The sequence below is a fragment of the Petromyzon marinus genome, chromosome 7 (genome assembly GCF_048934315.1).
Source record: "Petromyzon marinus isolate PM22_M1 ecotype Great Lakes invasive population chromosome 7, UKy_Petmar_22M1.pri1.0, whole genome shotgun sequence".
NCBI classification, from domain to species: domain Eukaryota; kingdom Metazoa; phylum Chordata; class Hyperoartia; order Petromyzontiformes; family Petromyzontidae; genus Petromyzon; species Petromyzon marinus.
This window is the reverse complement of record NC_133673.1, coordinates 6116082-6142517: the sequence shown is the minus strand read 5'-3', so window position 1 is coordinate 6142517 and position 26436 is coordinate 6116082. Positions and strand designations below refer to the sequence as shown.

The window sequence follows — 26436 nt, the reverse complement described above, 5'->3', positions numbered from 1 at the left end:
ATCCTCATTATTATTCCTCCATTAACAATAACTATTTAATAGTCCACTCAAATATATACGGCATACAGATCCTGATTTTTTTTGTTAATGCCATAGAGAATCTCACTGGAATATGAAATGTCGGAAGCTTGTTATGCAATTACTTTTATATTCCTGTAACACCCAATATATTTATTTAACTAGAACACAACATTTCCAAAAAATTCTAATAATCAGAAATTAACGTTGCCATATGCTACATATGTGTGTATACTGTACACATGTAAACATGTACAGTATATGTACTATATGGGTAGCAGGGTGGCACTGCGACTCATCTCACGATCAGAAGGTTGTATGTTAAAATCCCAGTCGGAGGTAAACTCACCATTTCATCTCTTCAGGGTTGCTAAAACCTGTACCATCTCTCGGCTCAATAAAATTAGTACAATTGCCTGCCATAGTAATGTGGAATCTCATGCCAAAGCTGAGGACTATTAAAGAAGATGAGCAACTGGCCAATGCATATTTGAGCAGAAAAAAATCTGTACGTAGTATACGTAATAATGTTTTGTGATGACATTATTGCACAATGAATTGCAATGTGAGAATTGGCAGCTTATTTGTCTTTTAAATGACAGTTTTTCACCACCGCAGGTTAAGTGACAACACACAGGCCTGCGTGCCCTGAGATCATTGCCCGGTGAATTGATGTGGTCTTGTGGTCCTGCTACTATTCCGGCCTTGATACCTTCCCGCTCGAGGGTTCACGGTGTGGGCAGGGGATTGTGACCGGGGCAGCGGAGGACAGCAGTGAGGAGGTCAGCACTCGGGGAATTGGGGGGGGGGGGGGGGCTAGCCACAAGTAGGCCACGCATGCTCGCTACACCGGCCCTGCTTATTTTCACGAGTCCGGCGCGAAATTAACGCTCTGCTCGTCGGCTTCCGAGCCCATCGGCGTGCCCAGCCGCCCGTCGGGACTGAGCAGAATGCGTCGGCTCGCTCCGCTTTGACCTGGAGTCGCGGCCGAAGGCGTCGGCCGTTGCGAGATCGTCGATGAAGACGACACGAGAGTCGCGAAATGCAACCGCGCGTCAGAGCGCGTCGTGAGCTGGCACCCCGGTCGCAGGCACGGCAGCACGCGGGCGCAGGATCTTTTTGGGCACTTCTGCAGTTAAAATCCAGGGAGGTGTTTGGCCTTGAAAGACAGGACCAGGCTAAAGGTTACCATCCTTTTTCAGGGATGAGGGCAAAGAAGTAATAGCTCTGCCTCGTCGCCACAGCCTGGTTGCCACGGGAGATGTAATTAAGAGTGCGGAGACCTCATCTCTCCACTAATCTTAGTCATTACTGGAGGTGCAAGTTGCCTAATCGAACAGGCAGCATAGTGCCTGCGATGTGGTTTTCTATTTAACCCTTTCCGCACCTGCCCATCTCGGATATGCCACCCGCGTTGACTGGACACCCCGGGGGCGAACCGGCGCACTGCCGGGGGGGGAAACAAAAAAAAAGAATTCCCCCAACCGCTCACTCGAAGGCGAAAAAGTGTGCCTCGAGAAATTGTGACACCGGTCACGGTTTTGCATTGTGGCCTAATGCAGGCACAAGGCCCCTTTCGTTAGACACGCCGCAGGCTGGAGGCTGCTTTAACGAGGAGTGCTTTACTCGGACTCCGTGGCATTTGTCGGTTGTTAGCGGCGAGGAAGGGCAGCTCGTTGCAAACGAGACGTCAAAGCACCCGGCGCGGGAGGAGGCGGTGGGAAGTTGTTGCGGCGATTCCGCGGAAGGGTTAAAGGCACATTGTAATTTCTGAGCTGGGGCTGTAATTGTCTTGTGCAGGCTCGGCTTGATGAATCCAGAGATTCGGTCACAGTCCTAACGGCGTTGGCCCCCAACGATATTAACATTTTTTTTTTGCGGCAGCAGAGGCGGATTTTCGCAGGTTAGTTATACTCCTGAGTTCCATTAAATGAGGCTGTGACCTTATCAGAGGAAGCGGCGACGGGCTTTTCGTCTCGCGCCTGTCAGATTGGTCGCCATGGAGACTTGCAGAATCCGGCAGCGGGCCGCTGGCGTGCTGGACAGTTTAGCGGAGAAAAGGAAGCAGACGCGGATGTCCTATGCCTTCTCTCGCACCCCCGTGCTAAGTGCTCACACCCACCGAGTCATTTTATATATACACACACACACGCGCGCGCGCGCGACACTGATTCTTTTGTTATCAAGGGTTCGTGATATCGTCTCCGTGGGGTTGGTAACAAAAACAAATGAGGACCGCTTTGTGGGAAGTCCACGGGTGGGTGGGTGGGTTAGTTCGATGAATATTCAGTTGCTTGCCATGGGAATGTGGAATTTCCACTCTTGGCTCAGACCTGACAAGAGAGATGATTGCTTCCCGATGGCTTGTTTGAGCAGAGAGTCAGTTTAATATTCACTTTAACTGTCAACAGTGGCTGTCCTATGGATCGACAGTGCCCTGCCATGGCAATGTGGAAAATCTACACCTGGCATAGGGTCGCCAATGAAGAGAAGCACTGCCCAAACACATGTTTGAGAAGGGAGACACTGTACATCTTTTGTATAACTTTTTTTATTTAGTGAGGAAAGGTTTGCTCGCTCTGATAGCTCATCCCGAGAAGGGTTCCGCCTGGGGTTTTGGCCAATTATGTTTTGCACATTTTCACGCTCAAAGTGCCCGAGAAAAAGCCCATGCAACATGAGGGGACATTACTCAAACTCTACGCAGATACAGCTTGACTTAAAGCATTCGTGACTGCAGGAATTCACATTCTTTGGGTCTTTCGGTGACGATTGCTTGTGTTGCGATCGAAACGTCGTGATATTTTAATTGTTTTTTTATTCGCTCTATTTTTGTTATTTTATTGTTCTATCTACGTGACTTTACCGAAAGACCCAAGGAATATGAATCTACGCAGATAGCCCATCAAGTAACGTACACGTTGCATTGCTTCCTGCAGGCACCTCGTGCCCTTTAGGTGATTGACTCAAACCCATCATGGCTACTTCTCTCTGCCTGATCCACCAACCTCACCTCCAAGTTAATGGGTTATAGACATGCACCACCACACCCGGCCATCGTCTGAGCCATTGATTGATTGATGTGCCTTATTTAATCAGGTGGGGGTGGGGCCCTCTGAGATTCATTATCTCTTTTGCACGGAGGGTCCATTGGGGGACTGCAGTTACGTAGCAACAGCTGCTAATAATTTTTTTTGTCCAGATATTTAATTTAGCCGTGGGTGATTTTTTTTTCAAAGTTAGGATTTTTGGGGCGTGACATCTGTTGCAAAGAGAGATAATGTCACGAGGTTTTTTTTTTCAACGTCCGCTTTAACAATGAATGTATGGCGTGCTTTGGTAATTTTCGGGGCTGTAATTACGTGGCGGCGGTGGGGATTGACCCCCACAGTTTCTACGTAAACTGACCCAGCGGTGGGGTATGCAGACCACTAATCTGCCTGCTGTCCAATGCAATTTATAAGCGTAGTTGCTAATGTATTACAGCTACAGCGGTTTGTCAATTAGTGGTTTTATTTAATTTATATTAAGAGAAAGACGTACTCACATTTCTGTTGATGAGATCACAGTGAAAATTAGCATGTAAAACTACCCAGCCAGACTTGGGAGGTGCTCATTTTTTCAGAGAAATATCTCAAGCCGGAGTGGACATTCCACACTCCAGTGACGGGAGCCGGTCTCTCCGCACGGTGATCCTAAGGTTGCCAATCCAGGAGGGTTGCTGAGCTGAGTTGGATATCCTGACCAGGGTGTTAACTTTACGACTTTTTAACCGTGAGAGAGGCGCACGCATTAACCACGGAGACACCCGGCTGGATTTGACCCAGTTAAAGTCAGCCAATGCCAACTCAATCGTATACAATGATAATCCAACACGGGGTGGTGTGGTTTCCGCTCCTTGTAAACAACATATCCACAGCAGCTTTTCATTCAGCTTAGAGCTGAGTACAGCGTAGCGAAGGTCCCGATGCACACTCGCAACAACGACAACAACAACAGCCCCAGCAGCAAGGAAATCCACATTGGGTTTTTTTTTTACACAATGCCGTGTTTTGAAGTGACGATGAGGCCAGGGGCAGGCACGCTGTGCATGGCATGGGCTAACTGCAACGCCGTGCGATCACGTGAGGCACCGCTGTCAGCGGAGCCTCTTCGCCCTCGCTCAAAGTAACCGCCGTGTGGTTTGTTTATTGCACTGAAAGCGGTAAAGAGGCGGCTCTGTAAAGCATCCTCGTGACTTCCATTGCCATATTCTAACAACCAATCCAATGAATGTGACCTTATTTGCTTTAAATGACACCAGTTTCGGCATTTTCTTTGGCAGGAAGCGAAGTATTTAGTCTTAACGCCGCATTCCAATTTCTGCTCCACAATGCCCAGCGCATGCGGACACGCGTGTTGTGTCAGTAACTTGCAAACGAAAAACTGGAGCAGTCCTCGTGCTCATAGCCACACTGTCATGTTTCGTTTTTACAGGAGGACAAAGTGAGCTGCCTCCCTTTTGAAGAGGAGATTTCATGAAAGCAAAGGTGACCACTGGTTCATTTCTGAAGCGTGTTTTTTTATATTCTTAACACAACACAAAGACAAAAGATCCCTCCCACCCTTAGCCTTAACAGGCTTTTGGGCAAGTGCTGTCAGTGAGCACAAGGAGATGGTTTGGCCAGCACCACGCCATTTGTCTCTCTCGTGGCGATCTTTACACATCACACCAGGTACTCATTTTAGGCTGAGTCGAGCTAAGGGAGGCTCAAGACCGATTCATATGTCCATCACCGATGTCGGGCGTGAGCAGGAATCGAACTCGGGTCGCCGGATTCGTCGCGCAGCGCGCTAACCACTGCACCACCGCTCCCCATTCTTAACACACGCACACACACACAAGCGCACGTGAATTCTACGGGAAAGACACTTTGCCAGCGATGTTGAAAGTGTCCGCTACAAGCAATACTGACTTGCAAATTGAAAACGGCACCAGAGATGAGACGGCGTTTTGTGCGCCGCGTACACCTGTTTTCACGTTACGACACCGTGCGAGTCACACATAACCCAGACGTGTTCTTTGTGGCCATTCCATTTATTTTCCAGCTCCCATCTCCGCAAATCACATTTCAAGCATTATCCGCATCCCCAGCAAACATTGCATGTCAAACTTTTAAAATAGAGCGGCGGCAAGAGAATCGCATGCGATGCATATTTTTATGCGTGTGGGTAAATACAGCGAACGCGTTAATGCGCTTATTTAAGTGTGGGATTGGTACATGAAGGCGGAAGGCCTTAAAAATAAACATAAAATTAGGTTGTTGTTATTGTTGTGACTTTTTGTAGATGCCTTGTTTTGAAATGCATTGCCCGCTCTGTGTGTGTCTAAGCATGTGTGCTGGAATGATGCATCGATCCGTCGATTAATATTAGTCTCGCGATGCACGCATCGTGTCATGTGTAAGATTAAATGTTTTTTTTAATGTATATTGTATCCAAATGTTAGAGGAGGCAATATGCAATTATTGTGAACGTTCCTCTCTTCGTTTGGGCATCACAGTCGCAAGATGTTAACTATCTCGCCAGGTATACAGGAGGTTGTGGGTTCGATCCAAACCCTGATGCCTGTATAGTTGGAGTTTGCATGTCTCTCTCCCCGTGGTCGTGTTGATTTTTCTCCAGGTCCTTCGGTTTTTCCCTCCACATTTATAAATGTGTGTTTAGAGTATTTGGCTGCTATAAATGTCCACGTAATAAGCCACTTCGTTGAGTTGTCATTTGTGGCCTGGTCGCTTCTGAAAAAGAGCTATATAGCTCAGTGGGCCTTACCTGGTGAAATATCTTTTTAAGTCGTTTTTAAAGGAAATTATATTTTCCAAAATTGCTCCATCCTGCTTTCACCTTCGGGAATTGCCCGAGGTATACGTGCCCTGTTGTGTGGTCCGGTTTTTGCCCCTCCAACAATTATTTGAAAGAGTGTGACATTTCAAGACCGTGAGGGATTTGCGACGACACGGGGAATGCCTTTGTGCAGCAGTGAATAGAACATGGCCGACGAGGCTCTGTTACGTTTGACGGTTTTATGTGACAATTGCGGACACTGCTTGCGCTACCATTCACTGAAATGTAAAAAATTTTTTTTACCAAAATCAATCAGTCGAAAAACTGGCCGGTAGGGAATGAATCCTTCTACCTCTTGTTCACATGCGAGAAGAGATCGTGATAGTTTCGTGGTTAACGCACTGTGCTACAACACTGGCAACCCGGGCTTCCACTTCTGGCAATGAAGTACCCCATCGTTGGTGATTGAACTTCCCTTAACTAGAATGTCGCCTGAAATTAGTAGTAGTAGTAGTAGCACTGGTGTTATACGGTCACAAGACCATTAGCAACGGACAGACTAAGGTAACCGGGCCGATGTGACGATGGTCTCCACACTCCATCATGTGCTGCGCCAACCTTCTTAACATGTGCTTGCTAATAGACCTTAATAGCCCATAGGGTTCATAAGGTTTAATCAATGGCACCAATGGTTTAATTTGTGCATTTAACAGAAATACTCGTCGTTTTTTTTGTGGTTGTGCCGATTAGCCCTCTGATGTGTTTTCAGGTCGTACGGAGTGGTGTTTGGAATAATGTCCAACGTGTCATTTCATGTGCTGGGAGCTTCCTGAGCGGAGACACATTTAAGAGACGACAGAAAGACGAATGCTGACCTCGCGGTAAAGAGTAGACGCAGTTAGAATACCTGCAAGTTTAAATATATGGATAAAAAAAACAAGAATAATGTTCTTGTTTTGGGGGTTGACACCATTACACTAGGCAATTCAGTCACGTAATTTACACATACACGACCAATTCACATTACCTATAAATGACCACGGCTGACATTTTTTTCATTAAATGTTGAAGTACGGCATTCACAATTGCTAGCGAGTAATGCTAATACTGCCCTGGCCTCGTGGCTTTAAATACACATATATATGCACGTCCATATGCACTTTTGTAATCTATACATGTGTGCTGTGAATGTTAAATGACCGATTTAACGATACCAAAAGCCGCATTTTAATCGCCGCCCCCAATAAACGCGCGCTGGTCTTCGCCGTGTTCCAATTCTCAAACGTTTGCCTGTTTATTAACAACGGTAATAAGTTACAACAAATAAACGTTTCGAAAGATTAATCATCTGGATTTTAGGCCTGTATTGATATGTACACCTAGGCAATTAAGTGGCTCTCAGCTGTGTAATTACATTTTAAGGGACAGGCCCTGCAGTGGGGGGTTGTGCACACTCCCAGGGGAACAATCCTTCACCCGCAGTGACATGTGGGATAACCTCATGGTTAGCAGCAGCGCTCATTATAGCAGGCGGTTCGGGAAGGAAATGCAGAATAAAATGGGGAGGGAGCCGTTGTATTTAAAAAAGGCGGGGGGGGGGGCACTTTCTACTGAACGAACAGGAGGCCATAGTGGTGGGGGGAGGCATGACGTAGCGCCATTTAACAACACCATCCGATAATAGGGAGGGGGGGGGGCTCAGGATGATTAATAATAAGCCCGTTAGATTGAGCAAGGGGGTACTGTGGCCGAGCAAGGTGGTAGGGGGGGAGTGAAGAGCAGAAAAGCTGCTTAGAGAAAGCAGGAGACACTCGGCCTGGGCAGGAGCCACTGGGAGGCTAAGCAGGGGGGGGGGTGGCCTTTATCCTGAGCTATCGGTTGTGCGTGGGGGGAACTTTCTGGCTGAACTTTGGGGGGGGGGGGGGGGGCTTAGGTTGTGTGTAGGGAGACGCGCTTGGGCTTCGTGGTACAGGAAGTATGGTGCGCGTAATCATAGTGGTGGTGGTTGGGAATTGATTGAAACGCTGGGCAATTTCGATCTTCCTCGAGCTGGCAAGCGCGCCAGTCACGTGCGCCGTCACGGTGGCACGACGCCGCCACCCTTGACGGAACTTCCGTCGAAAGCTGCACAAAACCCGCCACGCCGTGACCCGGTGCCGTGTTTTGATCGATGACCTTTATTTAAACAGGCGAGATCCCGCCGAGGTCGGCTTCGTGAGATCAAGATGAGCAGGACGTCACTGCCAGTTTCGTCAACGCGTCTACGCCTTGCCATTGCTTCCTTCCGTCCGCTGCATCCCTGAGCCGTGGCATTGTTGACACTTGACCTTCAGAGGCTGGCGTTAGGCTTATCGTACCATCTGCCGAGTTGTGTCTTGGTGAACTGACAGACCTCTCTTGTAAGGGAGTCCTAGGAATGCATAGTTTAGTATGAAGAGTGAGACATTTTTTGCCATGTCATTTTGAATATTTTTCACATCTCTGATGTGTGTGTTAGGATGCAGACGCACGATACCCCTGCGCTTACGAATTATGTTCTATGGTTTTTATAAGATCCACCCCCCCCATATGAAGTATTGACATTTGGCCAATTTTGTCCAATCTTATCCTGACATTGGTCATTAATCACGCCACCAACATTGGCCCAATTCAGCACGTTAATTACGTCAGAATCCAGGCCTTGGTAAGTACAGTAATGCCTTATAAGGTTACCATACTTTACGACCGTTAGAAATAAGCTTTGATCTTTGTGTGTGAGGTGCAGTGGCAGACATGCCACACCTCAGGCGCATTCATTTATGAGTTGCTGGTTCGATCTCAGGACGTGGCAGATGAAGCTCTCCAGAGCTCGCTCCAAAGGGGCATTATCTACCAACCATGGCGTGCGCAAGCAAATTCAGGGTTGCACCATTTCATTTCCCCCAATTATTTAGTTCTTTTTTTCATTATAAATGTTGCCGGAGGTAAAGCGCGGCAATCGCAATGTTTTGTGTTTGGTTCTGGGACCTGCAGATTTGGGTGAAATATTTTTTTGTATTCATTATGTTTAGCATGATTATGAATCCACCTTCCAAAAATTGTGTTTCTTTACTCAACTTCAGACTGAGGCAGTGCTTATATCGGTGGGTAACCTTTAGCTGTTGGTGTAATATTCACATTCCTATGGCGGGCATCGATCTCTCAATGTCACAACTATGACTGACTTCCCACAAAAGCAGAAGGCATTTTAAATAACCCCTGAAGGAAGAGCTGAGTTGACCACCGTTCAGGGATTCAACTCGCAACTGCTCTGTTTTGAGTTTGAATACTCTATCGTGCCGAGCAGCCGAATTGTTGAAACATAGTGTATCATATTCTTTGCGTCTTTCGGTAAAGCCACGTAGATTGATAAAAATAAGAATATATATTCGAAGCAGCTCTCCCGCGATATTTCTCACCTGATGAGGTTTAGTAATAGGTTTTTACCCTTTTATCTGGCACCAAAACTGACACCTTTATACAAGGGATCATGTTTGCAATAACCACAACACAAACAGTCAAAATGCAAACAAAAAGAGACAACTCTGATAATGCACTGTCCTTGAATTTGATTGGTCCACACCCGAGACGGCTTTTCTTAGAACCTAGTCTCCACTGGACAGTGCATATCATTATCAGAGTTGTCTCCTTTTGTTTGCATTTTAACTGCTTGTGTTGTGGTTATTGCAAACATGATCCCTTGTATAAAGGTGTCAGTTTTGGTGCCAGATAAAAGGGTAAAAACCTATTACTATATCTTGCTACTGGCAAAGGAGGTCTCATAGTGTAAATGCTTAACCCGAGCTCTCAGTACTCTGATAGTGCGCTGTTTTTGAGTTGTACGCCTTTTGGCGTCATCTGGTCCAACACCAGTGGAGACTAGGCTCTAAGAAAAGCTGTCTCGGGTGTGGACCAATCAAATTCAAGGACAGTGCATTATCAGAGTTGTCTCTTTTTGTTTTCATTTTGACTGTTTGTGTTGTGGTTATTGCAAACATGATCCCTTGTATAAAGGTGATACTCCGACTGATGCTCCTGTTGTTTGTGGAGTGACTCATGCAGCCAGCTGTGGCTCTAGGGTTTGGTGTTACATGTTATTTATGTAGTTTATTGTTAAAAATTCGGTCACAGTTCCTATGATCACTGTTACATTGCATTTATTGCTTTATTTTGGTTATTTCTAAAAGTTTTTTGATTTGGCCATGTTTTTTTTTATTGTAGTACAGAGTTAGACTGATGGCCTTAATCTAAGTTTTCTTGTTGTTGTTGTTGTTTGACTTGCATCCCACTGGGATTTTTGCACACAGCGTTGGTGTACGGTGCGATTTCAGGAATATTTTGATGTTTTTTCCTGGATTTTCTGTTTGCACAGTCACATAATCACTTTAAGATGTTTTCTTGTTCGTGTTTTTGTTTGTTGTGGTTGCACCCGACTCAAGAGCCAAATGGCTCACAGGGCTATACCAAAATGAATGAAACTATGAAACAGTTTTGGTGCCAGATAAAAGGGTAAAAACCTATTACTGTAGCTTGCTACTGGCAAAGGAGGTCTCATAGTGTCTGATGAGGATTGTTTGTGTTGCGATCGAAACGTCGTGATATTGTTATATTAAATTTTTATTTTTTTTATTATTTTTGTATTATTTGATCTATCTACGTGACTTTACCGAAAGACCCAAAGAATATTAAATCCTGCAGTCACGAAAGCTTTAAGTCACGTAGTGTATCATTTAGACGACATTTATTTTAGTTTTAGATAACAGAATAACAACAACGCAAGATGTACAAAGACTTTGCAGCTTATATTGCCGTCAGCAGTGGAACTGTGAAAATAACAGATGACAGAACGGCAACATTATCCCATGAATGCGATTTTGAAAGCACGCTGCAAATTACCATCGGGGGCGTTTGACATTTCATTTTTAAAACATTACAATTACAAATTAAATGCGCATTGGTACATTAAAGCTGCATTTTTGTGGCACATTTTAAACATCTACACCACCATGTGCACTTTTCACAGCGGATTTAGCGGAATGCCAAAGGACGCTCTATTTTCGACACCAAAATAAATGGCATCCGGACTTTAAAAGGCGTGTGATTTGTTGCAGATACAGGGACCGTAATTATACTATCCAAATAATGAGACGTGCAGCAGCTTCAAAATGGGAAAAAGGGGCAGGCAATGTAGTGTTTTCTCAGTTACATAAATTACAGTGGAGCGAGCCGTGCAGTAATTAATACTTGTGGGACCTTCGGAGGTGTGAGCTTGGACATCAAAAGCTAACCTTGTAAGCAAGGACTCTTCCTAATGGAAGGGCAGCGTTGTGAGAGGCGCGCGGCACTTATTAAGTACTGTCCCCCCGCAGGAAAGCTTAAAGAGAGAATTGTATATTAATTTGAGGGCTCGGCGGAAAAAGAAATTGGATCCGCCGCAAATGAATCTTCCGCGAAGTGTAACTAGAAAGCCGGGTGATTGGTTTGGCCCTGGCGAGCGGCAGATCAACGGCGACGCGATGGGAGATGAGGGCAAAGAACCTTCTCTGCAAGGGACGTTCTTTGTTGATGTCAAGTGCCGTCTTCAATGGGACCTGGGTCTATCCAGCAGCAGAAAGCAGCAGCAGAGAAGCCCACATCCGCTCTCTGTTTGAAAGACCTTGCCTTGCTTTTGTCAGTATCTCTCACCTTTTTTACGCACGTATATATTTTCTTTCTCACCCAATTCTCTTTCAGTGCCCCTTTGCAGTCGAGGCTGGGTTTCCATGTGGAAATGAGATTTCGGGCTGGTCTCATGAAGCCAAACCCCATGGCCAAGTGCATTAGCTGCCCACTTTGCTGCCAGTTCCAGGCTGCGATGGGCCATTTAGAATTGTCTCTGTACGTCTCGTTCGATGCATGCCTTCTTTTTCCCTGGCCCTTTCTTTCCTCCATTTGAACCTTGTAGCGGGACCCCGGGGTCTCATAAGCCCCCGGCTCTCGCATAAACTGCGTTGCGACGTCAATTTATGCCTGTTGTAGGCAAACGATACGGCAATCTATTCGCCTCGACGAGCTCTACACGATGCGCTAATCAAAGTTGAAAAGTTTTGTTTATGACTACGGCAATTTTGGCAACGACGAGTGCTTGGTGAAGAACGAGAGAGGATTGATTTCTGGTGGGTCACGGCGTTTATGTGCGCGGTGAGACGGAGTCGCCAACATTTTTATTTATTAATTACGATTTTGGCTTCCGTTTATTCGGGACCTCGGGGTCGCGCCATAAGGTTCATTTATCCGTTTAACTGGCTTCATCAAAGTGTTCATGTGGATGCCTCCAAAGAAAGATCCATCGTGACTTTTAATTGTTATCAGTAAAAAGAATACCACAACAGACACACACACACTCTCTTTATGTGTGTACATATGCATGCCACAACCGAGCTCGTGTGCTGGGGATAATATTTTATGTCACTATTTTGACCAGTGATACATTTTCCCTTAAGATATCAAATAGGATTTGGCAAAAGAAAGTGAGATATTGATTTTTGGCAAACAGTGGTGTCTGTTGGTTTATATTTTCACCGTTTTTACCTATATCTATCTAGCACACAGTCTATATATAAAACAGTAGCAGTTAGGAAGTATATCGAGAGTGGGATGTTGCAAAATGTCACATCAACTTATTAGATGTAATTAGAATTGAGGCCTTAATGAGTAGTAAAATGCAGCGTGTGCGTACATGCTATATTGAAGGAATAACATCATTTGTGCGAGTCTGCGTGTACATTTCATAGCCCTGATATCAACAGTTTCACCGTCCTTTCACAAAAGTACGCATTTTTATCGCATTACTTTAATGCTTCTTGCAGTTCCTGGAGAAGAAAGTAGATGCAGAAGAAGCAGAAGAAAACGTAAAACTACTCAACAAAATGTATCTTGAGTGCAGGGTGCGGTCGTGTAGTGGTTGGCGCACGGCGTCACGGACTCAGTGACCCAGGTTCGATTCCTGCTCACCACCAGTGACGATTATCGGAAGCGTCCCTGCCCCCCCCCCCACTTAGGTCGACTCAGTCTTAAATGAGTACTTGGTATTGTGTGTAAACATCGCCACTGGGGAGACAAAGGTGGTCAGGCGTGGTGTTGGCAACCCACCCCCACGTGTGCCATTCCAGCCTTGTGGTTACTAATAGCACTTGCCTCAACAGTCTGTTAAGGCTCCACGTGGGATCTTTGTTTTGTATTACTGAATTCACGTTACTAAGTGGAGCTTACTGAACGCGGGTTACTGAATATGCTTTACTGAGTGTCCTTGCTCGCAACACTTGCTCCTACAGCCTGTTTAAGGAATTCCAGGCATTATTTGTCTATGTTACATGAACACTAAAGTTCCCTTACCAGAACGACTCCTTTTCATGTGTATTTTTACTGGTGTTCTGCATGGCCTAAATTGTTTTACCTGGGATCACCTATGATTATAGTGTAAATGGTGCGAATCAATATACCATACAATGACACCCTCGCTTACCCTTATAGACCTTTGGGGCAACTGCGGTTAGTAAGTGCCTATTAATGCCAGCACAGCACACGAGGTGGTGGATTTCGCCACACCACACCCAGCAACCCAATGCGGATGTCTACACACTCACCGGGTACTCCTTTGAAGGCTGAGTTGACCAAACACTAGTTTAAATTCTACTCGCCACTGATGTTATCCATGGTTGTCAATAACACCGCTTTAACAAGAAAAGATTTACATCATAGTCGACGTTTCGGGCAATGGCCTATAAGCCGTAAAGGCCATTTACCCCTAAACATCGCCTATTATTTCCCTGCCCCCTTTTAAGGCAGTATTATTGCCAAAGGTGTTGAGTCTTCGTTGTTATTTGTGCACCGCTGCCAACGAAGGTGTCATCACCAAATAAGGCATCTCTGTTTGGGAATCTAACTCAACAACAACAACAACAACCGCCATTCGCCACTAAGTGGCGGTGACGTTACCACGACGCTTGTGCCAGGCCATGTGCACCTTGAGGCCACGTGAAGTGTCGAACGCCCGCGGGCAGGTCACGGGGCAGACCCAAGTGCCACGGGTCGACTGACTAAGATGATTGCGATGACTGGCTGATGCACCACCTGTGCCCCCTACTGTGCCAACTTGCTGTGCTTTAGCCACCCGGCGCTCCGCTCGTTGTTATGAGCGTCGCTCCTCCGCCCTCCGTTGTTGTTGGAGGGCGACTACCTCCAACTGCCCAGTAGCGTCCTTCACGAGCCTCCTCCACAGAGGCCGATCTTGACACCGCTGGTACCAGTCATCGGCAAGTCCACTCAGCTCCACGTCCTCCTGTACCACATCCCTCCATCTCTTCTCTAGCTCGTGCCGCGCCCGTTTAGCCCCCTCAATCCGGCCGAACAAAAGCTGTTTCGGCATGCGGTGGCTGGGCATGTGGGCTACATGACCCAGCCAACGCAGCCTTGCCTGCCGGAGGAGCTCACCGATGGGACCTTGCCCAGATCTTTCAAGGATTTGTGAGCTCCTCACACAATCCAGCCTGGTTAAACCCAAGATGGATCGTAGGCAGCCTAGCCTAAATGTTTCTAACCGGCGAAGATGTTCCATTAGGGGGGTCCACGTTTCGCAAGCGTAGAGAAGGGAGGGAATGACCGTGGCCGAGAAGACCTAAAGCCTAGTGCGGAGCGACAGACCAGGTAGCTTTCACACAGCGTTACGCAACCGATGAAAATATATTGCCGCTCGACTGATTCGGAGTGAGACCTCTGCTGTTAAACTGGAGCCGGTCATAAGCACACTGCCCAGGTATGGGAAACTCTCCACTCTCTCCACAACTACCCCATCACCGATTGGGAGTTGTGGGGGTGGAGTGTCCGATGGTACAAAATACCCAGGCAGGTGCTTAGTTTTGGTGGGGCTGATGGTAAGGCCCCATCTCTTAGTGGCATGCTCCAGTCTCAGCAGCAGCGTCTCCAACTCCTCCTCTGAATGAGCAGCTATTACCAAATCGGCATACATAACGTGGTTGGGCAATAGGGAGCCATCCCTTGACCGCACCCGGGCATCGATCAGCCTTCCATTATATCTGTACCATATGGAGATTCCCCCAGTACAGCTATTGAAGGCTTCACGAACTACGTGGTCAAAATAGATTTTAAATATAGTGGGAGCCAGAGGACATCCCTGTCGCACCCCAAGGTGTACAGGGAATGGCTCTGACCCCTGGCCATGTAGTTTTACCCGGGCCCGCTCACCATCATGAAGGTCCTTAATGATCATGAGCAGAGGGTCAGGTACTCCAAAAGCACGAAGAACAACCCAGAGCCCAGGCCTACTGATGCTATCATGGCCTTGACCAGGTCAATAAAGCAGAGATGTAGGTCTTGCTGGAATTCCCTACACCTCTGCTGTAGCAGACGGACAGAAAATATGGCATCTGTGCAGGACCGCCCTTTCTTGAAACCGCATTGGGGCTCCGCAAGCCTCTCCTCAGCGTGCCTGGCAAGGCGATGTTGAATAATCCTTGCCAGGACCTTTCCCGACACACTGAGGAGTGAGATGCCCCTGTAGTTGTTACAGTCTGTGCGGTCCCCTTTCTTAAAGAGGGGGACCACCAGGGCATCCTTCCAATCCTGCGGAACCTGTCCAGTGGTCCACACTGTTGTTAAGATGTCATATAGGGCAGTCTGTGCACAAACGCCACCCTCCCTCAGCATTTCGCTTGGGAGATCATCTCTGCCCGGTGCCTTTCCTGGTCTCAGACTCCGGATCACCTTCAGTACTTCCTCAACAGATGGCACCTCAGCCAGCCACACACAGGGGGTGACTTCTTCCAATATTTGAGGCACCGCAGCCTCAGCAGGGTCATCCCCACTTTGTGCCACGATGTTTTCCTGGCTGAGGGATTTCCCTTCCCCCAGGATCTCACAGAAATGCTCAGCAAATCTGCAAACCTGTTCCTGGGGGTCGGAGATTGGATCACCGTTTTTTCCCCTAATGATAGTAATAGGTGTGGTGCTGCAGGTTACTTTTTTGATGGAGTTAAATAGAGATTTGTGATCGCGGGCCACTGAAGCAGACTCCATCTCCTCAGCAACCCGGGACCACCACCCATCCTTGCAGCGCCTCACGGCTCTCCGAACCTCCGAGCGAAGGCTGCGGTAAGCCTCCTCATTCTCTGACGTGGGATTCTGTAGCCGATGACAGTGGGCCTGTCGCTTTTTCTCAACTATCCTGAACACCTCCTTTGTCAGCCAGGGTCTCTGGGGAGGTCTGCACTGCGTACCCAAAGCAGCCATTGCAGCTGCATGAGTCACAGTCCTAAACCTCGCCCATTTACCCTCGACATCAGGAGGAGTGGGGGACGATGTCAACCTCAGCCGCAAGTGATGATGAAATTCTCGCTTGCAACTTTCATCAGATAACTGAGACCAGGCCAATTTAGGTTGGAATGGGGTCCTGGGTGTACACCCATCACCGGAGTGGAAGAATGGCAGGCGCATCTTACAGATGACTAGTCGATGGTCAGAGGGCAGATCAGCTCCACGGTAGGTCCTGGTGTCAAGGACATGGGCTAGCATCCGCTGGTCCGTCACCATGTAGTCCAGCAGATGTTCTTGCTTGGACCCGGCATGCATCCATGATGTTGTGTGGATGCGCCGATGCCGGAATAGCGTGTTGGTAATTACAAGCCAATGGGCTGCACAAAAATCTAGCAGCCTCCTACCGTTGTTATTGAGCTGATCTGGCCCATGCCCTCAAATCACTATAGACCAGGTGCCAGCATCATGACCAACTCGGGCATTGAAGTCACCGAACAAGATGACTCTATCCTAAGGGGCCACTTTAACCAGCACCTGTGACAGGAGGTCATAGAAGGCATCTGACTCATCGGCTTTGCCTGCACCCCTCCACGGATGTTCGTCTTCGGTGGGGGCATAAGTAACCACGACCACCACTCCTCGCCTCCGGTTGATGGGAAGGCGAGCCCAAAGTAGCCTGCGGCTTACAGCTTCCCACACCTCACCGCCACGCTCCCACGCCCCCTTCATTCTTTTGTTCAAAAGAAGAGCCACACCTTGTTGTTTGGCAGTCTGCTGCCCCGAGTAGAGGACTGTCCACCCCTCATGGTGGCAGGAGCCAGAACCGGTCCACCGGACCTCCTGAATGCCATAGAGATCCAGAATCTAACTCGGGCACAGGGACACACACACACACTGTTTATACACGCGTACACAGACGCGCGTGCACACACACCGATGTTTAATAAAAATGCTTGTCAACCTCTCGGTGTTTACATGTAAAGACACTAATCCTTTAACTCCCGGTGAGTGGTCTAATTTATACTTTGTTTGCATGAGTGTTCGTCTCTTCCCCGTGTCTGTTCCCTAAGCAGCAATCACAATAAGGTGCTAATCACAAGTGATTACACAAAGGGCCATCCATTAGGCCATTCACAAATGTAGCGACCTCTGTAGTGTACACCCGAATACCGCAGTGGCAGGTAAACTTCGGCAGATAGTGAATTTGTTTTTTCTTCTTGTTCCCCAGCACAAATACCACGTGTGTCCAATGTGTCTAATTGAATGATTGATATTTTGACATGCAGCGCACATTAATCTATTAGGTCCGTGTGACGTGAGTAATCTTGACAACCGAGAAGGTGTCGTGGTGTTTGTGTGCGTGAGCGGTGGTGTGGCGGTTAGCGCTACGCCGCGCTATGAACCCGGCGACACGAGTTCGATTCCCGCTCACGGACAACACCAAGTGACGATTATCTGAAACCGGTCCTGGGCTTCCTTCCCTAGGTCGATTCAGCCTCAAATGAATACCTAATGCGGTGTGTAATCTTCGCTACGAGGGATACAAAGGCGGCCGGGCGTGGTGCTGGCCACCCACCCCCTCGTGCGCCGTGTCGGCCTTCATAGGTGATCGCCAAGAGCACTTGCCCCGACAGTTTGTTAAGGCTATATGGGGGATCTTTGAACTTTGTGAGCGACGGAGCAGTGGTGCAGTGGTTCATGCAGTGTCATCCTCGACGACGGACAATGTCAGCGGGAAGTGATGTCTAAGCCTGACCTAGGCCTCACCTACGTCAGCTCAGCCTTAAATGAGTATCTGCTTTAGTATGCAGACATAATAACTGGGGATATCTGGCTGTGGGTGGCCGCCAAAAGCTAGTTTGGGGTTCTTTCCAAACTACTTTGTGGGGAAAACTATACATATATGTATTCCCAGGTCTGTCTTGCAAGAGAGATGCGTTGTATCAATTGGGTTAATACAAAGGTTACATTACAAAGGATATGCTTGAATGAATTTCCGGTGGCTGGCGGTTAGAATTCTCAGAACAAATGGGTACCACCGGTGTTTAGTATTATTTTTTAAGTAAGATGTTTAAACTGCAGTGCAGTGATCTCAGTCACCTTCACTGTCGGGGATGCCACAGCTACACAGCGTCCCTAGCCCATGCGCTTATGGATTAATGGTCAATCACATGCACAGCTGCGTGCAATCATCACACCGTGTGCCGGTCGGGGTATATTTGTTCTGTATATTGTGCAATGTACTTATATACCCGTTTGTACATTGTCTTCAAATGTGTTTTTGTGTATGTGTGTGTGCATAGACGGCGCGTTGCGCGTGAATTCATAACGAGGGCTAGTGGCATTTTAAGAGATAAATATTTTAGTTAAATGCAACGCGTATGATTGCACGCGGCGCTTGTGAATGCAGCACATTAAAAAAACCCACACCGAAATCGTGAATTTAAGAGGCATTTCATTTCTCAGCGAGCAGGTCATTGGAAAAATTTTCCCAGCAGATTCTGTACAGACAAGATCCACTAAATCATTTAGAGGCGCAGTTCAACATACTCTTCGTAATTAAGGTGCTCCGAGAGATGTGGGTAAGACGTTTACGGCGAGGAAAGGTACATTTACGTCTCCCGGGAATTTCAAATAATGGAATAGAAAAGCCAGATTCATAAAGAAGCCAGCTTCAGCAGTTTAAAGGGGCTTTTCTCATTTCTTAACTATGCTTTGTATACTCTTATGACTTGCAGCTCAAAGAATCGAATCATTGTTGTGAATTACAAGGTCAAAGGCTCAAGTTCAGTTCCACCATTACTTTGATACTGTCAGGAACTGGATGACTGTTGAGCTGCACTGAACCATTTCGGGCAACATTGCTAATGGGAAGTTTATTCTGTGTGGTGCGTGTGCTCACGGGTATGGTGGGATTAGTGGTGTGGTGATGTCCCGCCATGGATAACATCAGTGGCTTGTGGTATCATAACCTGGCGTGCTGTTCACCCTACGTGGGCTCAACTTTAAATGAGTATATTACGTGGTGTGCGCGAGCTGTAGCATGTGGGAGATAAAGGCAGCTGACCGTGGTGCTACCCGAAGCATTCCAGCAAAATGTCTTTCCTGTCCGAATGGCTGCTCGCAAACAGCACTTTGCCCCAATGGTATACGGTCAGTGTCTCCCTGCTCAAATGAACATCGAGGTGACACTCATCTCCGCTGATCGCCCTGAACCAGGGGTGATGACTCCACATTCTCATGGCGGGGGAAGAGTTTCCCTATGGAACGACCGCTTGTCGATCTATCACGGAGTAGTGCCATTTATTTTTATCGACTCAAACGTATTAAAGTGTGGGGGGGGGTACACCCTCTTCCAAGACATCTGGCGATCGTGTAAGAGTAGACCAAATACCCTCTAGAGGGCCTCCGTCTAGTGGAGGCCCTTTCACCAGCAGTGGCATGAACGAGAAATTGCAGGGTTGAACCTTTACCGTGCGAGTCAATATCTGTTTGCCTGCACAAACCACAGTTGCGTGCGCGTTTACGTGCGCACGCGTAGGCGCAGAGACAGCGTTCGGGCGTGAGTGGTCAGTGCGAGGCCCGTTCGTTCCCAGCAAGAGGGAGAATTCTCGTTCGGTTAAAAGCGCGTGGCCTTTCAGCGCCGCCGCGGTTGACGTCGCAATGGACTCTGAGAGTCGTGCCGGCTGTCTTGTTTGATATGAGGCCACGCAATTCTGACAGGGCTGTAACAAGCGTGTTAACTACCGGTGTGGCAGATTGGAAGGTCAAACAGTCCCTGTCCTGAGCGAATGCGGGGAAAAAGATGTGCATTCACCCTCCGACATGGGTTGTACCTGTAATGTCATGATGGAAAGAATGGCAACCATTAATGCAAAGCTTTTTTAAAAGCACTCCCTTGTTTGACTGCCCTACTTTAACGCAAAGGTTGCCGCTATCAGATGTAATATTGTATGCAGACTTAAATAGACCGCAGTTTGTTTTTGATGCATTTAGTGACAAAGGGACTGTTTATACCACTCACGGATACTGTTAAAGTCATGCTGAAGTGTAGATCAGATAATGTTAATACAGTCGCTTGAAAATAACAGCAGTGCCGTGAGCATTTATACACGTGCGGGATTTAAAATATAAACACAAAGGAGTCCGTAATACCGCTCGCAATGTAAGTGGGCTTCATAACACTTGTGTTAGCGTGCCGCGAGAGATAAACGCATTCCCTTAAAATAATAGCTGTGAATACAATTTCGCTGCGAGTACAGGAGGTGGCTCGGTGGCTTTGAGGTCTGTTGCACCCTGTCAGGGTATGGTGCTGGTACCTAAGAGACACTGGGTCAATGCCCTGGGGTAAAGCAAATGAAACATTTGCGCTGTTTGTGCAGCTCGGAGAGTTACCTTTCGCGCGATGATTTTGATGGCCTCGGCTGATCCACGGGAGACGTCTCTCGCCCCACAACCTCGCGGCGACGACGGACGAACCCGGGCGGCACGCGGCAGACACGACACTCGTGAGTGATGCAGACAGACAGATTCACTCAGACAGGGTTCTTTTTACCGTTCTCCGCTGAAGGTTGCAATGCATTTTGTTTTATGATGAACGCGGCTTTAGAATCGCTGCACTTGCTTTGTCTTTAGGTTAGACTGGCGAGGGCTTTTTTCACCAAGCTACTTTGCAGTACAGCAAGTAGGTTGGCTTAGTGAATGCTACTCCTGGCGCTCACCTTCACTTACAAAGTACAATTGTATTTCCGGTGAGCAAATTACAATGATAAAAAATATATTGTATTTATCACGTGGTATAGCGGCATCCTTGAAATAACGTGAGTGGATATAACAACGGGTGTTTTTTTCGGGACCCATAAACGCTTAAGTCAGAACTAATTAAAAACCGCGCTCTCCCAAAGCTCAGACATTGAAGAAGTGCGCAGAGCGTCGCTGAAAACGTCAGCTTAGTCAAATGCATAACAACTGTATCGTTGCATTGCACATTCGAGAATTCTTATTGATAGGCCAATTTGTTATATATATTTCAAGTAAGTTTATACATTCATAATATATATGCGTTGCTTTTTACGTGATAAAAAACTGTTTAGCATGCACATATTAATATCACAAGCTATGGATATAGCAGGGTTTTGTCGAGGAAACTGATATACTGAGTCACCCCACTCCTGAATTCGACCAAGGAGTGTGAGAACAACGGTATATTTGTTCTTGTTTGTCATATATACGAAGTAGATCAAGGTCAGAATGTGTCCTTGCTCAAACAATTTATATTCTTCTTTGTTCGTTGTCCTGAGCCACCGGTGGAAATTCCACATTCCTATGGCCACGGCCAGTCTGACCATATGACAAGCAGTGTTGTCTTCATACAAAGTTGTGCTGCGTATAACGATCCCGGAGAGACGATGAGCTCAGTTGATGTCAACTCACAACCTTTCAATAGTGAGTCAAGCACTCTTAAATAGTGCCACCCACTCAGATTTCAGTCGGCGGATGTTGGCTTACGCCCCTGAGTCGCATGAAAGTAAAAGGTGGAGCCCTGCAATTGCTCACTCACGCCACTGCTGGCAATCGGGCCTCCACTAGAGGGAGGTCAATAGAGCCCCTCTAGTGGGGAGTTTTGGCCTACACTTCCAAGATACCCAGACATCCTGGAAGAGGTGAGAGAACCCGTGCTTTGCTCCACACTGCGTGACCGGTCGGTCGATCGGTCGATTAACCCTCGTGTAACCCATTTAATACCGCTGGGTAGTAGGCAGAGGGCGCGGGGGATTGAACAAACTCGCAGCATTGTTTCAACTGCAGATCAAATCGAGCCGGCGACCTCTGCGTTGCAAGTCCGATTGTGCCAACCATTAACACCGCGGCAGTGGCCTTGCACCAGTTCAACATGTGAACAATGAGGTGTACAACCACATCGTTTTTCGAAATCGCACAACTTAATAAATCGCCTGCAACTGCTTTGTCCACAGATGAGTGACTGGTTGCGCAACAAGGCAATTCAACGGCATATTCAGGATAACAATGGCAAATGTGTGCAGCACGCGACCAACGCGGACAAACCGCTGAGCCAGATCGCCGCTTGCAATCGGAGACCATCCCGGCCTTAAGCAACTGCTTGGGCAACTCATCGCAACTGATTGCCGAGACGTCCACACACGTAAAGCGACTCAGTTGGATGCAACAAAGTAGCGCAGCCGATCACTTTGGTGTGGACCCACGTGTATGCAATCATACCTTCCGTAATGATAAGATGACGATGATGATAATAATGATAATATAACATTATCATCATCAACGCGGGGTGGCTGTGGCTGGCATCGCTGTCATGGCAACAACGCTGAACCTATTTCAAAGATTCGTTGCCGGGTCCAGTCACAGCCGATCGGAGCATCGAATGTGTTTGCTGGAAGCGCCAAATTTGAGATGGGTGGCACCCAACACGAGTACAACACGGGCAATTGTCAAGTGATTTGGAGCCCAATCTTAGCCTCTGGCCTTGGGCATTTCTAATTTAGGGCCAGCCTTGTGTACCAGTTCTGCCATTGAACACATCACATTAATAAAACAACCCGAAATCTATCATTCATGAGCCAGAACTTGTTTATTTAGTTAGTTATATATTTTTTTGCAACGGAATAATGAATTCACCGATAGCTGAATAATTGCCGTGGTCACAATGTACGTTGCTATAATGAATCAATAATGCTGCGCGGTACATAATGCATAATAGCTGCGGGTGAACCGTGACTGCGTTGGTTCGGCAATTTCCCAAAGCTCTCTCCGTAGCCACGCGTATTCGACGGCACAATAACACGGGGCGTGCGGACCGAAGGGAGGGTCAGGGATAGGAGGGGGAGGGGCGGAGCGGAGCGGGGGACGCTTCGGGATCGTGCCACTGCAACAACAACAAAAAAAATGCGCTGTAGCAGCGCGATTAACACCTTGCACTGATTGCGTTGTTGTGTACTCTCTCAATATTGTTTTTTTTAATACATATAAAATACCGATCCAAAATTAAATTGGGTTCATTTTAATTGACCACTTCAGCTCCATTTGATTGCACGTACAATATGGATGGATTGCCAGTTCTCCGGCAAGCATTGTTCACTCAACGCCACCGGAGCTAAATCAGCCAATTAAGCTCGGCACTCGACTCGATGGGTGTCGCGGAAGTGCGCGCGGGCGCCGCCGCGTGAGGCCGCCGCGCGCTACTCCACGGTCACCGGCGCACGCTGCGCTAAATTCGGCGAAATGAAATGGCGTTTAATCCGCAGACAAGACGGGCAGACCTCACGGATCGATGCAACCCCCGGACGCGGGCCCGGGGGTTTGAGCAGAGTACGGCGCCGACGTCGCCGCCTCGCACCAGCGGAGTGTTGGGCCTATCCTTGAGCGAACGAGTCCTGCTGTTTTGGTGGCCGTAGCCCCGCACGTGAGAGGAGGGGAGGTTTTGTCGACGGAGTAGAATGCGGCCCAAAACAAACACGCAGCTGTGACGACGTCGAACTCAATGCGAAGTCACATTGCAGGCACGCCACGGATATTCACAGCAATGCCAGGGAGGGGGCCCCTATGCGGATGGTGGGTAAAGGGGGAGGGGGTTCATTGCGTTATTGCACGAAACTTTTGAACGTCAAGGTCCTAAATATCCAAAGCTCTCAATGCAACACAAAAAATATCCAAAACAATCTTTCTTGAACAAAGTGCAAATTCCAAAGTGTCACGGTTTGTCGCTTTTTTTAAATTATAATACCCGTATCATAAATAAGATATTTTTGCGCAAATAACAAATACGGCGACAACAACAACATTATCACCGCAGTCAGATTTGTGGACAAACAGCGTGCGAATGGATGGGTATCTCGTGCGTTGCTCCCCCTGTGGATCGTGGGAAACAACAAAGAGGTGAAATAAACATTTAATTACCAGCAGAATGAAACATTTAATTTCACCAACCAATCCGGCTCTATGTATGAATGCCTGTCGAACTTCTTTCCCGCCGTACGTAGCCAACCGTGCCGATCGGAGGTGCGCGAAAATCAGGAGGCTCGAGATGTGCGCGGAGCTCACAGCCAGAGAGGCGCACGTGCACCGAGACGTAGCAAAACTCTCTCCCCTTCAGTCTCTCCCCTTCAATCGCTCCCCTTCGCCGTGTGGCGACACGCGCAGCCCGCCCGTCCGTCCGTGCATACAGCCACGGCGTGGCGCGTGCACAGTGTGGGACAGTTGTCGGCCCCTGAGGTGCCCTGTGATGCTGCGACAAGGAAGCCGTGCTGTCGCGACGCGTTCGCTGGCACCAGCGGAGGCGGGGGACACCCTCGCAGCAGCGGCGGCGGCGGCGGCTCGTGGCTAACCATCGAACCAAAGACGGCGGTCACCGCATCGCGCGCTTTCAGAGGCGCTTCTGCGGCCGTCTGGAACGCTCTTCCCCCACCCCCCCTCCCCCCCCCCCGATATTAAGAAGCCACTGGAGCGATGCACTTTTAAATCGTCTTGATTGAACACTCATTTTTTTAGAACTGCTTTTTGTGTTTAGTTTGTTGTACTTCCCCCACACTTACGATTGGAATGGTTGGCTACGTACGGTGGGAAAGAAGTTCAACATACATACATGCATATGTCGCAACGTACGGGTAGTTGTTACGTTCTTGCATCCGCCGGTTATAAAGGTTGAATGTTCCAAGCTTACCCCCTCTCTCTCTGGGTTTCTTTTTTTTTGCTTGCCACGTTTTCGTGGCATTACGGGAATATTAATCGGTATTTTATTTTAAATTATGGTCTCAAGAATGTTTCAGAAGCGCCCCGCTTAGGGTGTTTGGGCATATTTGTTAATGAGTATTTTTGCAATGGGGAAATAAAGTGGAATTTCTTGAGAGGATAATGAATATAATTTTTTGTTATGCAAGTGTTTCATGTGAGTGTGCACTCAAAGGCATTTTTCAATGATTCAAGTTGAAGCCACAATTTTAAAAGTCGGTTATTTCATGTATCATGGGCGTTTGTACACATGCACTGTGTTTGTCTTTCGCATTTGTCATTCTTATTGTAATGGAAATCACAACTGTGCACAGCCCTGCTGCGTGTATATACGTAACCAAACATGTACGTATTGGATAACTGTGAAGTGAATTCTAAGAGTTTGTGTGTTGGTACATACGTATGGCCTTTTGCCAATTCACTCCCCACGTCGTGCCGGTCACGGGGATTATTTGACATACTTCACCACACTAGTCAGTGTAAGTTGGTGAAGGCGGGGAGCTTAAATGTGGCCACTTAACAAAGCACAGTATAACAATAGCTCCACTACCCTTTGCTGCCCATTGCTGAGATCCACAGCAGCCTATAACCTGCTCTGGCACGGTTGTCACCCATCCAAGTGCTACCCAGGCTCATCATCCTGTTTAGTTTCTGATATGCGATGAGACCTGGCGCATTCCAGACGTAGATACACAGCACAGCGGGGAATTGACAAACCGAGAGTATCGAGTTGACACACCTGAGCGTTGTGATTTATTCGAGAGCATTGAGGATCAAATACAATAATTTATAAATGGTAACTTGAAGAAGAAAACATTTAAATCGACCGATAACTTCTTGACGTGCAATCCCAAACGAGTAATCATCAAATTACCTAAGTAACCACGATTGGGTTACAGATTAACGTGAGTCTATAGAATGGATTACAGCTGTTGGCCAAACAGCGACCTGATTTGTGGAATGTGTTACTGACCACCCCTTAGCCCTACAAGCAGTGTTAATTCAGCCAGCATCGTTTTACTTCAGTCGTTGTATTAGTGGACGACGGGTCCATGGAATGTTGTGTTCGTCAATTCTCAGTCTCGTGCGCGTATGGCAGTATGTTTGTATAGAACGTAACCAGTCTTATTATAGTAGACTAAAGCGGTGAAACGATTAGTCGCACGAGTACTCTCAGTTATTAAATACTGGTGTGAGATGCATGCAAGTTTTTCACACTCAATCGTAGCAATGCAGCCAATCAATAAACGAAGTAATATTTGTTATTTACATAGATAGCTATGATAATAGGGCTTTTCGCCTTTTTTCTGGCAACAAAACAGGTGTTAAGATGTTAAAACATCAAACTGAAACCTTTTACAAAGAATCATGTCTGCATTAACCACAATACTTGTGGTCAGAATGCAAACAAAAAACATACTCTGATAATGTATGCATCTTAACACCTGTTTTGTGCATTGTCCTTGAAACTGATTGGTCCACACCAGAGACAGCTTTCTTTTG

At 47.4% G+C, this 26436-nt stretch overlaps 1 protein-coding gene across 3 annotated transcripts in view; it reads left to right on the top strand.

The window, feature by feature from the left end:
* LOC116939879 (LIM domain only protein 3) overlaps positions 1-26436 on the top strand; it is a 167848-nt gene that overhangs the window by 78029 nt on the left and 63383 nt on the right. Inside the window, exon 2 of one of the 3 annotated variants that reach the window (XM_076065283.1) lies at positions 4495-4547. The exons of 1 other annotated variant lie outside the window; for it this stretch is intronic. The gene's annotated coding sequence lies outside the window, so the exon portion shown is untranslated. Of the gene's footprint in view, positions 1-2303; positions 4548-26436 lie in introns of those variants that run through there. One more of the 3 variants, XM_032948850.2, reaches the window with a different exon arrangement.